We start from the raw sequence: 13054 nt of genomic DNA, 5'->3' as shown, positions 1-13054 counted from the left end.
CACACACACACACACACACACACACACACACACACACACACACACACACACACACACGGCTGCAGTGAGGGCAGCAGCATGGGGCTGCACCCCTCAAAGAGCAGCAGGGCAAGCACCACCACTCCCTGCCACTCTGTTCTCCTGCCCCAGGTGTCTCTGCAGCCTGGCAGGCACAATCCAGAGCAGCTAGGAAGAGCAGGGCTGTGCGGAGAAGGTGCTTGCCCCGCACTGCCTTGGCGACACACCCCCTGCATGTGCCACTGCTTGCACAGAGCTCGCAGCTTCTCCATGCAGCCCCGCTCTTCCCAGCTGCACCGGATCACGCCTGCCATGCTGCAGAGGCACCCGGGACACGGAAGCAGGGCAGAGCAGTGAGTAGCCGCCATTCCTTGCCACTCTGCTTTCCTCTCCCGGGTGCCTATGCAGGCTGGCGGGCACAATCTGGAGCGGCTGGGAAGATCGTGCCCACTGGGCTGTAGAGAGAGGGGGAAGGAAGCAGACTGGCCTTGTGACTCTTTGAGGGGCGCAGCCCCGCATGGCAGCCCTCACTGCAGCCCTGTGCGCAGGAGGTGCTTCACCATGGCAGTGCAGGACGAGCGGTGGGGAAAAGATCCCGAGAAGATCCCTGTGCAGCTCCTCCACTCCCTGCAGCACCTCAGGAAACAGCACGACAGGGAACTCACAGGGGCAAGTGGCAGCATGGAGGTTTTCCACATGGCTCCTCCACTCCCTGCAGCGACAGGTCGCGGGGGAAGGAAGCTGGGTGGCAGCTGTTCCCTACGACGCTGTTCTCTGAGGCGCTGCAGGGAGCAGTGGAGCTGCACCAGGATCTTCTCGCCTCTTGCCCTGCGTTGCCCAGGTGAAGCGCCTCCTGTGCACGGGGCTGCAGCGAGGGCACCAGCATGGGGCTGCGCCCTTCAAAGCAGTGGCAGGCCCAGGAGGTGTGTCACCAGGGCAGGGGGGGGGGAAAGCAGCTCACAGCAGGGAGATCCCTGTGCGGCCCCACTGTCCCCAGCCACGCTGGGTGAAAGAGGCCCCAGGGGAAGGCAGCAGGGCAGGAGCCTAAGCCCACAGCCTGTGCCTGCCCCCCCCTACAAATCTGGGAGGCGCAGGTCTCTCCTGCCCCAGGGAGTATGAGCAGTGGTGGGGAGCTGCCCTGCCCGAGCCCACAGCAGGGGGCAGGGGGATGCAGACAGTCCATAGCCCTGGCAGCTGGGGGCCCCCTCTGGCAGGGCTGGGGGTTGAAGGACACCAGCAAGGCTATGCGTTGGGGGAGTGAGAGGCAGCAGGACAAGGGCAGCTGTGGGAGGCCTCTAACCGAGTATTTAATTAGTTTTTCATACTGTCCCTCGCCCACCCACTTCTCTGAAGTGCTGGAACACATCCCTATACTTCCTATGTAATTTCTACCTCTAATAACGTTTCTGATAACAAAGTGATGTCACAGAACACATCTACTTTGTTAAACAAGGTATTACTGTACTCTAGATATGGCCTCACTAGTGCTGAATAGAGGGGAATAACCACTTCCCTTGACCTGCTGGCAACACTCCTATCAATGCAGCCCAGTATGCCATTAGCCTTCTTGGCAACAAGGGCACACTGTCAACTCACATTTAGCTTATTGTCCACTGTAACCTGCAGGTCATTTTCTGCAGAGCTGCTGCCCAGTCGTACAGCCCCCAGGCTGTACTGGTGCAAGGGACTGTCCTGTCATAAGTGCAGGACTTTGCACTTGGTCCTTGTTGAACTTCATGAGATTTATTTTGGCTCAATCCTCCAATTTATCTAGCTCACTCTAAATCCGAGTCCTACCCTCCAGTATATCTACTGCTCCCCACAGCTTGGCATCATTTGCAAACTTGCTGAGGGTGCACTCTATGCCATCTTCCAGGTCATTAATGAAGACATTGAACAAAACCGGCCCCAGGCCTGACCCCTGGGGCAATCCACTTGTTATTGGCTGCCAACTAGAAATCGAGCCATTGTTAACTACCCTCTGAGCCTGACGATCCAGCCAGTTTTTTATCCATCTTGCAGTCCATTCATCCAGCCCTTACTTCCTTAGCTTGCCTGGGAGAATGTTGTGAGAGACCATATCAAAAGCCTCTCTAAAAATCAATGTATACTACACCCACTGGTCTCGCCACATCTACAGAGGCATTCATCTCATCACAGAAGGCAATCAGGTTGGTCAGGCATGACTTGATCCTAGTGAATCCATGCTGACTGTTCCTAATCACCTTCTCCCACAAGTGCTTAGAAATGGATTCCTTCAGGATTGGCTCTATGATTTTTCCAGGGACTGAAGTGAGGCTGACTGGTCTGTAGTTCCCAGGATCCTCCTTTTTCCCTTTCTTAAATATAGGCATTAGGGCTGTGCAAAGCTTTGGTCACTGAGGAAATTCATCCCAATTTGGTAGCCAAATCTGAATCGAAGAAGGAGACCCATTAATCTCTCTAAATTGAATTGGAAGCCTCCGATTAGACTCAGAGAGATTTGACAATTTGGCCATAGGCACAGCTTTATATGTGTTTTTCTACATACTGCAAGGGACCAGGCGGCAAATGGAGCGTCCCACGGAAGCACCAGGGGAGTTCCCCGCACACTTGGCGGCAGACCCAGAAGTGGACAGAAGTACTTCGGGTACTCCGAGACCACCACGGAGAGTGCAGCCCCCTCCCCCCCTCCCATGAGACACTCCATCCACCACTGTTGGCCGCTCACCTCCTCCCCAAACAGTGTTGCCCAGTGCAGTAGTCTCAGAGATGACCTTCCCTGTGAGGATTGAGATGAAAAAGGCATTGAGCACATCAACCTTTTCTGCATCCTCTGTCACAAGGTTGCCTCCCCATTCAGTAAGGGACCCACACTTTCCCTGTTCCTCTTGCTACCAACATACTTGTAGAAACCCTTCTTGTTACCCTTCACATCCCTTGCTAGCTGCAACTCCAATTGTGCTTTAGCCTTCCTGACTTCATCCCTACATGCCCAAGTAATGCTCTTATATCCCTCCCCAGTTACTTGTCCAAGTTTCCACTTCTTATAAGCTTCCTGTTTGTGATTTAGTTTACTGAAAAGTTCCCTGCTAAGTGAAGCTGGTTTTGTGCCATACTTGCTCGGTGAAAGCATTTTCCAAGCAGCATCTCAAGTCTAAGACGAGGCACTTGAGTCTAAAAAATGTTGACAACTCATAGCTTAATATTTTGATTCTAAAACGTTACAGTTTTATTATGGTAACTTAAGTTTTCTAAATGTATTCATCACATAAATATATCCTTACCCACATGCATTAATTGCATATGAAGCCTCATAAATTAAGATGAGAGTAGCAGGCAACTGTTGATCCTTCTGGATCATGGTGTATGCACAGTGTTCCACATTTTCAGTTTTTACTGATTTTCACCGATAAATTCCCTATTTTTTTATTGAAGTTATTCAGTTTTTACTGATTTACAAACATTTTTCAGTTCACTCAATTTTACCGGGTACAGTAAAATCCCTGTTAACTGGCAAAAGTGGGGAATGGCTGGAAGGTGCCGGTAAGCTAAAAGTGCAAGTTACCTCAGGCACAGCTTTTCTGATGGCCACGGGGGGAGGATGGCACCAGTCGCATGCAGAGAGGTGGGTGGGGGCTGTGCAGGGGCCTGGGGGTGCAAAGCTCCTGGTTCTGACCCTGGATAGGGCAGGAGAGGCCATGGAAACTGCTCCCAGGGCAGGCGGGTCCCAGCTGTACCCCAGCAGCTCTGGCTGCAGCCCTGCCCCATTCTCTGCGACAGGCACTACACAGCCGCTCTGCATGGGCGTGCAGGGCTGAGGCCACTGCCTGGAGGCATGGGGCTCCTGGTTCTGATCCTGGGCGGGGTATATGGCACTGCTGCACCAGTCCTGGGAGCAGCCAATGCCAGCTGCCTGCACCATGGCATGGCACAGCCCAGGTGCTGGGGTGGGTACGGACAAGCAGAGCCTCGGGGAGTTCAGGGCACAGTGTAGTCCAGCTGGCATCCAGGCAGCTGGCATTGACTGCTCCCAGGGCCACCGAAGCAGGGGCTGGGGTGAGCGAGGACAAGCTGCACTGCGCCCTGCTCCCACCCAGGGCTCCGCCTGTTCACATTCATCTCAGCCCCTGCTGCAGCTGTCCTGGGAACGGCCGATGCCAGCTGCAGAGAGAACTGTAAATCAGTGGTTGTGGAGCATGGGTCTTGCTGCTATGGGCACCCCAGGAGGGCTCCGGGCTGGGGGGCTTCACTGGGCTCTTCCTGGGGGGGGTGTGCCCCTGGATCTGTGTGCCGGATAACAGCAGGCTGCCACCTGGCCTAAGCACTGAGAAGAGCCTGGTGCCATTACCAGCCCCAGCCTGCAGCAGCAGTCTGCTTTCATCCTGCATGCTGATGCAGGGGCACACCCCCCCCAGGAAGAGCCTGGCACAGTCCCCCAGCCTGCAGCCCTCCCAGGATGCACGTAGCAGCAAGAGCCACGCACTCCTGCCCCACCCCACACCCACTGACAGCTCTCTCCGCTTTGCTCCCTGCTGCAGCTCCAGGAGCGGCCAACAGGCTGCGGCTCACCCCTTCCCTCGTCCCAACCTTACTCCCTCCCTCCCTCACCACCATGGGAATATATTATTATTTTCCCCAATTTAAATGGATTTTTTTCCTTTTCTTTCTTTTATCCCAATTTCAACCCGGTTTTATGTTTGGAAAATAAACCCTGAAAAATTCCTGGATTTTTTTTTTTTTTTTAATAAAAACTGAAAACACGGAACACTATGTATGCGTGAGAAGTCACCAAAACCTTTGACCTGTATACCTAGGCAGGAGTATGGAGGAATGGAGGCTTCCCAGACCTTCCAGCCCCGCTTTAGACCACTGAGACAGTATTCGAAGGCCAGATGGAGTCTGGACATTCAGTGCCTCGATGGCTGTAGTTATAAGCATGTCCAGGAATCAAATCCTGGATTCTACCACTGAACTGCAACAGTGGGTTAAGATGAGAGTACAATGAGGGGTTAGCAGCAGCAAACAAAAGCAGTTACAAAGGCAATGGAAGTAAGGTCACAAATGTAGCCAGCTGTTGGCACATCTGACGTGAAGATATACTGTCTGTGCTACAGTTATCAAATAATCAAAATAAGTTATAAACAATAGTCCATCTGTAACATTAAAAATGGTTAATATTTCTTTTCTGCATAGGAAACTGTTATAGTTACCATCATGTCACATGATCAAAGACAGCAAATCACCTGATCTGCATAATTATACTCACTCTCTCCTTTTATGTATAAGGCAGTGTTACTATTAAGATTGTGGCAATTCTATTAACAGGCTTGAAGAACATTTTCTAGGCCCCAAATATTTAATTTCTTTTTTAACAAAGTATTTTTTGTTAGTGAAAGCCTCCTGCAGCTATTCTTACAGTTGCATTAAAATATTCTGAAGACTAGACTGCAACCAGAAAACTAACTGCAACAGTCCATGACAGTAGTATTTTTCTTTTAATATTGATCAAATTTCACTGTTCCTAGAACATCTGCAAAATGTGAGATGTTAAATGTAACTACTGAAACATCATAATGTGGAAGCATAGTTTAGTATGCAAATAAAGCACAGCATATAAAGCATTATCCAGCACATGAATTCAGCGTATGTAACTGACTGCATTACAATTCAATAGGATATTTTTGCAAAAAAAATTAAAATTTTATTAAAACGCATACTTGACAATACCTCCATCACATCATATAAAAACATAGCAAGGAGTACCTTAACTCATTCCAGAAGTTTTTGTTAATTCATGCTGTAGAGCGTAACATTCCATTTTTTAACTGGTTTGTTTTACCCCATATTTATCTGTGTACAATTTATTTTCAAACTGTCTGAAACGAGTCTTTGGCACTTTCCAACAAACCTCACATATTTTCAACCTTTCGATTTCCTGACTTTTCAGGATGCATCACAAACTTAACAGAAATCATTTTTACCTGGCTTTTTAAAATGAAAGACAATTAAAATTCAATTAGATATACTCCATTAGGTTGCCATTGGGTAAATGCATAAGTACATGGTCTTAAAATTAGAAAAGGAGTTAAAAATCACAGATGCACCATGTAGAAGGAATTACCATGAAAGTTTCTTTTTTAATCTTCACTACAGACCAGACTTTGCCTCTGGACAGAAGCCATAAGCTTGTGGAAGTATGATCATTCAGTGAGATATCTTACTATGACCTTTTTGGTACATGAGATATGGCAGCAAAGGAATATGGACAGGGATTGAAAATTCCAGGTGGAAAAAAATCCCTTCATAAAACTAGAACCAGGAAATGGAACTGACAAGTTAATTTGTGTTGACTAAATGGAATGAAATATGGGGAATTAAAATAATCAGTCTTAATAATGAAAAGAAATATTACTAATTTAAACATACTATTAACAGGTACAGAACATGACTTATCTGATAGCAAGCCTATAAAAGGGATTAAGTATTAAGGTAGTTACTGCCTTTGTCTTACCTCTTTCCAACATTACACAGACCTTTGAAAGAACAGTCAAGATTAGTACAGGAAATAATTTTCTGACTTTTAAAACCCAGTTTGAAAGAGAATTTCCTTTTAAAATACTTTAAACTAGTACACACATACGCAAAAAGTAATACTTTATTCAAGTCATTTAGTGAAGAGATAAGGCAACAGTGATTATAATCAGTTTCTAAATTCAGCTGAATTGCAGAACTGTTTATATATATTCAAATCGTTGCAAAATTTACTGGCAGCAGCCAGTACAAAGTAAAGCTGACAACTATTTATTGCCTAGAATTAAACTGTATGCAAAACTGCACAGCAAAAGCCAATCGTCTGTCCACAAGTAACCTGTAAACTAAGGGACATAAACACCCAAGCTGCAGTACATGAAGAATTTAGAAACCAAATCCAAGTGAACAATCCACAAAAATCTCTTCAATCTTAAGTGCCTAGGTAGGTGACCTATTACACATGCTCTTGTGAGGACCAGGTCCAAGAGATATGCTTAAAGCACACCTAATATTGAGTTCAGGAGGGTAATGATGATTGAAGATTCATTGGAAAAATACATAAAACTGTACTGGAAGCACAGGCAAGAGCCCAGGATACTCTCCCTCCAAGTGGAGTGCCCTCATTACTGGTCTTTAAAGTCAAGGATCCTCTTGCTTGGTTTCTCCATGGCCCAGGAATTTTGACTTTCTCTCTGCATAGTAGCCCAGATTCAACTGAAAGAGTGCAAGGTATCCAAGGTCTACTCTAGCTCTGCCTGGTGGTTAGAGCACTCTCCTGAGAATTAGGAGACACTTGTTTAAACCCAGGTGTCCCATTTTCTGTAAAAGTGTTTTAATCATTTGCTATATAGAAAAGATGAGTACCAGTCAGGAAGGATTTACCATGCGTAGGTGGAGCTTTTAAGCCTGTAAATGCCAGTCTCATTGAAGTGCTTATTTGGAGGCCTGAAATAGGTGCCTATGCCAGAGAACTGCAATAAGGACATAACCTTAGGCTTTCCATGGCAAAAGTCCTGCACCAAAAAATCTGTGGTCACAGGATTGAGACCTACTGAAATGAAGAGCTTCACATGTATGTCCATGAAATTCTGAAAACAAAACAAGTCTGATATAATTTAAGATAATCACGGGCTGACAATGATTTGAATTAGAGTAATTTCCATGCACTGCACTAATTGTTGATATGGCTGTGCTAATTCAAGGCATGGAGCTTGTTCTAGCATTTCAGTATCCTTTCCTACTCCTTCTGTATAGTCTCACCTTGTCTTCCAAACATGTCAACTTCTTCAGCAACATCTTTGGTTAAGAAAACCAAATATTCATTTTTAAATAGACATGATAAGACATAAACACAGTGACCTCAGTTGGATGAACTGTGGTTCAAACCACCTTGTTCTGTCCTACAACATAAAGCATACTAAAAAAGGACCATTTAGTTTGTTCAGATAAGAGACATACAAAAAAAACTCTTATTACCAACTGTCCCCAGAAAATTGTCCTTCCCCAATTTTCAAAAAGGGAGATTTTTTTAGGGAAAAAAGTTTCCCTTAAAAAATAAAAAACTATCCCTTTTTCCATCCCCTCACACACACAGGGCAGAGTCTTAAGCTCTGATGGGTAATGCTTATATTTCTAAAATAACTACTTGTATTTGGTAAACATGTGCTATTGCCCATAGCTATTCAAATCAAACTTAGGACAGCAATTAACAAAGCTATAATAATGATACCTCTTTCTGTGTACCACTTCCCAAAAGTAAGAAAAAAAATTAAACAACAAATTCTACACAAGCTATTCAATAGCAACCTGTACAAGTCTACAATATATAGAGAGACTTGCTGTGTTATGTTGCCCTCTTCAGGTCATTAGCAGTCACATTTTATAGTCCTCTTCAAAGATCCACGATAAACTAACACTTCAGGTATGATTCTTCCCCTCCCCCAACACACTTTTAGCATTTATTAAACCATCCTGTTAACACAGCAGAAGCTCTTGTTCTTTTCTTGAAAAGCTAGACAGTCATCACAACAATGTTTATAGACATACAAAGTCTCAAAAACTTACTTTCAACTAAACTGTATCAATACTAGTGCTGTATTCACTAGAGGTAGTTGTCGTCTGACATCAAGTATAGTTAGGTCCTTCTGGATTTAATATCAAAGCCTGGATAGGCACAAAGTCATTTTGTTGGTTAAAATGATGTACCTCCTTTATACCAATTTATTAAATCAATCAACACAAACTCAAAATGAACTCAAGAAAACATCTCACCAATTGTTCCATAATGTTTAATCATTTGTTTTATACAAAGGCTCTTTTTCTTCCTACAAATTTTACAAATAACCAACTACAGTAAATCTGCTGTCAGCCATGTAGGACCAAGACGACAGCTAAAGATTCAAAAAATATAGCAGAGGTGGCCAACCTCTGGAGGGGGCAGGCAGCACAGTGACAGATTGGACAAGGAGCAGAAAGCAGAGCAGCTGATCAGTCATGGAATAAGACTGCCACTCAGGGTGGCTGTGGGGCTTAATCTGTGGCACATCGTCCAAAAGGATGCCCTCTCCCAGTCCGGATTGTTTGCCTTCATTCAACAGATACTGTATGCCAAAAAAGTAATACCGCTAAAAGAATCCAGATCTAGTATCTATCTGCTTTAGTGCTCAGATTCTATCATACTTTTTTATTTTCCATTTGCTGTGGTAGATAATAGCATTCTGTCCCAGTTAATATTTTTTAACAAAAAGCTGCTAACGAAAGCTTAAAATGATCTGTGGTTAGTTTAGTTCTGAGTTACCAAGTTTTAAGATTTTATTTTTGCTGTCCTGTCTCCACTCCACTCCCCACACACAGTTGAATTTGGGTAGCACACAAGGTATGATTCATATTATTCTTTAAATGTGTATTCAAATGCACAATGTAGATGAAACAACTTTTAAATTTAGAAAGTAACAGTTCTTTACTGAAAAGCATATCCAAACATTTTATGTTTCTATAACAACATTCCCCATTGATACAGTGTTGTACATAGTTGAGACTGATTTGCATTTTAATTGATGGACATCTGCTCTACTTTGGAATGATCTAGTTAGAGTAAAAACTCACATAGGCAAGCAGGCACCTATAAGGTTCCTTTTCTGGTTCCCTTCAGAAAAAGGCAAGAGTGGAAGGGATCAGAAAAGGAACTGGTTCAATGGCTCCTGAAGAGATGCCCCAGAAGCTACTCACATAGGACCTGTGGCTCTGCCCCAAAACTTTCATTCTGATTTCAAAAGAACTAACAGGTCAGTGGCTAATGCAATACAGACTCAGGCTGTAATAACTCAAGGGGACATGCAAGTATAGAATAAGAATACAAAGGTCATTTATATTAAACTTACTTTACTTGGTCTAATAAAAGGTATCAGATTTACCCAAAGAACTTCATCTACCTCCGCCCATAGACCAACACGGCTACAACCAACACCACTTCTACACTTCACCAACAACAGAGCTTAAATACATATAGATTTTTAAAATATGTTAATAGTTTTGTATAATTAATTCAAGCATGTCAGGTCATTCAAAATATACAATGGCCTAAAGTAAACATTTATAGCATGAGAACAATACAGGTACATATTCCTTGTAAGTGATAAAAATGTTACTGTTCGTAAATATTTCTGGAAATCTCTCTAGATATTTTAATAGCCTTGTATGATTTGTATAATAAATCCCTCTTGAATATACATCTAAAAATAAAAAAGGAGGCGTACACATCTTTATGGGTAAGCAGAAATGTCAGAGAAAACATTTTGAATTGTTAATGACAATACTTTGCTTCCTTCTTCAAAGCATTATCTCTGTTTGTTCACTCAACTACTGTTTGGTCCACTATTCTTAATACAGCTACTTTCAGACAGCCTTAAAGGCCTTAAATAAACAGATACTAGAGTGACTATTTCCCAAGCAAATCTAACAAAAGGCACATTTGTATTTATATAGGCCCCACTGACATATGAACAGGTAGATAGTACTGAATTAATGAATCTTCATGCTCTTTGCTTCATTAGTATGCAAGCCTATGACAGAATGGTCCTCACTCCTACCTTGGGTAAATTCAAAAAGTGGCTGGACGAACACCTGTCTGGGGTCATGTGATCCCAGCATGTACTTCTACCAGTGGCAGGGGGTCAGACTAGATCAGGGGTGTCCAACCTTTTTGAATGTGGGGCTGGATCACGAACTTTTTATCCCCCAGGGGGCCGGCGAGCCATATTCAACGACCTCACAGGAAGTGGTATCACATCAGGAAGTGATGTCACATGACCTTTGACACCAGTGAAGTTGCAGGAAGTAACAATGAAATTGGTCTGGAAATGTGGTTTAAAATCCAAAATAAAAACAATATAAAAGCAAGAATGAAATAATACCAAACACTTGACTATAATGTGAGCTCTGCTCACTGCCACGCACTTCAGCGTGCATACTTGTGTGTATGTGCACGTGTGTGTACATGTGTGCCCTCCCTTGTATCTCTCCATCCTGGATGTCCGGGTCTGAGGAACAAATGCAGCCTCTGGGCCAGGCTCCTCCTGCCTCCCGCCTAGCCCAGCTCTAGCAACTGCACGCCCCACAGCCTCAGCCCGGCCCCAAGGCGCCCCCAGATCCATGCGGGAACTTATCCCATGCCTCCGGCCCTGAGGTGCCCCCAGCTTCGCGCAGGAACTTACGCCCTGCCTCCACCCTGGCCCGGCCCCGAGACACCCCCAGCTCCGCACAGGAACTTACCTTGTGCCTCCATCCACCACGCATGCGGGCAGGGTGCAGGCCATGCTGCAGCTCCCCTGGCCACACGCCGGGGTAAGGGACAGAGCCAGAGAACAAGCTGCAACGCGCTGTCCCCAGCTCGTCTAATCAGGCACACCTGGGGCAGCCCCATGCCGCGCAGCCCTCGGGGCAGTGGCGACAGGACCCAGCTCACTGATGAGCCCACGGGGGTAAGCAGCTCCCCTCCCCTTGCTGCCGGCCCTGCCCACGGGCTGGCCCTGCCCGCCTCGCTGCTGCCCCGCCACCGTGGCTCCGCACTCCACGGTGGTGCTTCAGGCCAGATAAAATGGCTTGGCAGGCCACATGGCAGCCCACAGGCCATATGTTGGACAAGCCTGGACTAGATGATCTGTTCAGGTCCTTTCTGACCCCAAACTACAATGAAACTATGAACGAACAAACTTAGGGAAATGCTGAAAGGTTTAGAAAGTGCCCACCTAACATTGCCTAGTTTACCCAAACCAATTACTGCATACACTACCATCCACAATATGTGCTAAACGAGATACCTACCAGGCAAAGCAGCATAATATATATACAGTCTACTTAATTCTTCCCTGTAGAAACTTAGCCTGGCCAAACCAATAAGGCACTGAATGCATTAAGCTTCTGGGCACAGCCAGGGCACAGTTTAACCTTGTACTAGATGTTTTAGGTAACAAAATTTGTCATTCCACCTTTAATATATTTGCTTGCATCTTGAATATAAATTAAAACTATTTAGGCTGTCACTATGAGATTTAGCAACACTGATATCAAGTCAGACATTGATAGCAAGTCAGATGCTGGTATCAAGTCAGCCTACTTTGTTCGATCAGCATCATCTCCACTTAATCTGTCCATTTCTACTGTTTCAAAAGTGTTTCTTAGCACCCTACAGTAAATAAATTAGTCACTGACTAAAGAAAATATTAGGAGAGAAGTGCATCTATATGTTCTGATGCAACTATAGGGAGCTTGCCATCTGGTAAAATTTCTGATCAACACTGTCAAAGTAACTGTGACTTCCGTTCTCAGTCTTTAAGGTTTCACTTTGACAGTAAGTTGGTCTTAATTAAACCTAGCATTAAAAATTATTCTAAAATTCCAAACCAGTTGCAAGCTTCTGCAGAAATACACATTCTGATAAGTCATTACAACCTAGCATAAAGTACCACATTTAGTCACATACCACATGCCCCAGGAATTTTGGGAAGGCAGAATGAAAGGGAGAGAAAAGATTTTTTCTTGACAATAGGTCGCTTAATATAGCAAGTTATAATATAAATAAAACCACTTTGTTCCACTCATGATCACATGTCTTTGCATAGGTTACAAGACTGACTCAGCAAGTGTAGAGATATAGTGTGGGCACATGACTGGAAATAATGGTAGGCCTACATGAAGTAACAAAGTCATTCACTCATCAATACTTTTGACCAAAATGTTCAGTAATTAGTTTTCTTGTTTCGAACACACCCCCAATTTTCAATTGCTAATTTTCTGAGGCAAAGGTACACATCGTATATGAACAAAAACAGTAATGCTCAAGTATTCAGTATTATAAAGCATAGAGAACTTTAAAGCTATCAGTACCTTGTGACACACCTTAGGATTTAATTTGCGAAGACAAACAAACAGCATAGGAATACTGACTAACCCATATAAAGCAGGATCTTTTACATTAATTTTGAATGAGTTTACCTTCAAATCAAGTTAACAGCATAAAAATTGA

General features: G+C 44.4%; 1 protein-coding gene across 1 annotated transcript in view; it reads right to left on the bottom strand.

Moving 5' to 3' along the window:
* The window catches only part of ATG5 (autophagy related 5), a 188285-nt gene that overhangs the window by 77763 nt on the left and 97468 nt on the right, over positions 1-13054 (bottom strand). The window lies entirely within an intron of this gene.

Source organism: Gavialis gangeticus, unplaced genomic scaffold, assembly GCF_001723915.1.
Source record: "Gavialis gangeticus isolate Ggan-Ray unplaced genomic scaffold, GavGan_comp1, whole genome shotgun sequence".
In the NCBI taxonomy this organism is placed as follows: domain Eukaryota; kingdom Metazoa; phylum Chordata; order Crocodylia; family Gavialidae; genus Gavialis; species Gavialis gangeticus.
The sequence above is the reverse complement of the archived record's forward strand: the minus strand, read 5'-3'. Positions and strand labels throughout refer to the sequence as shown.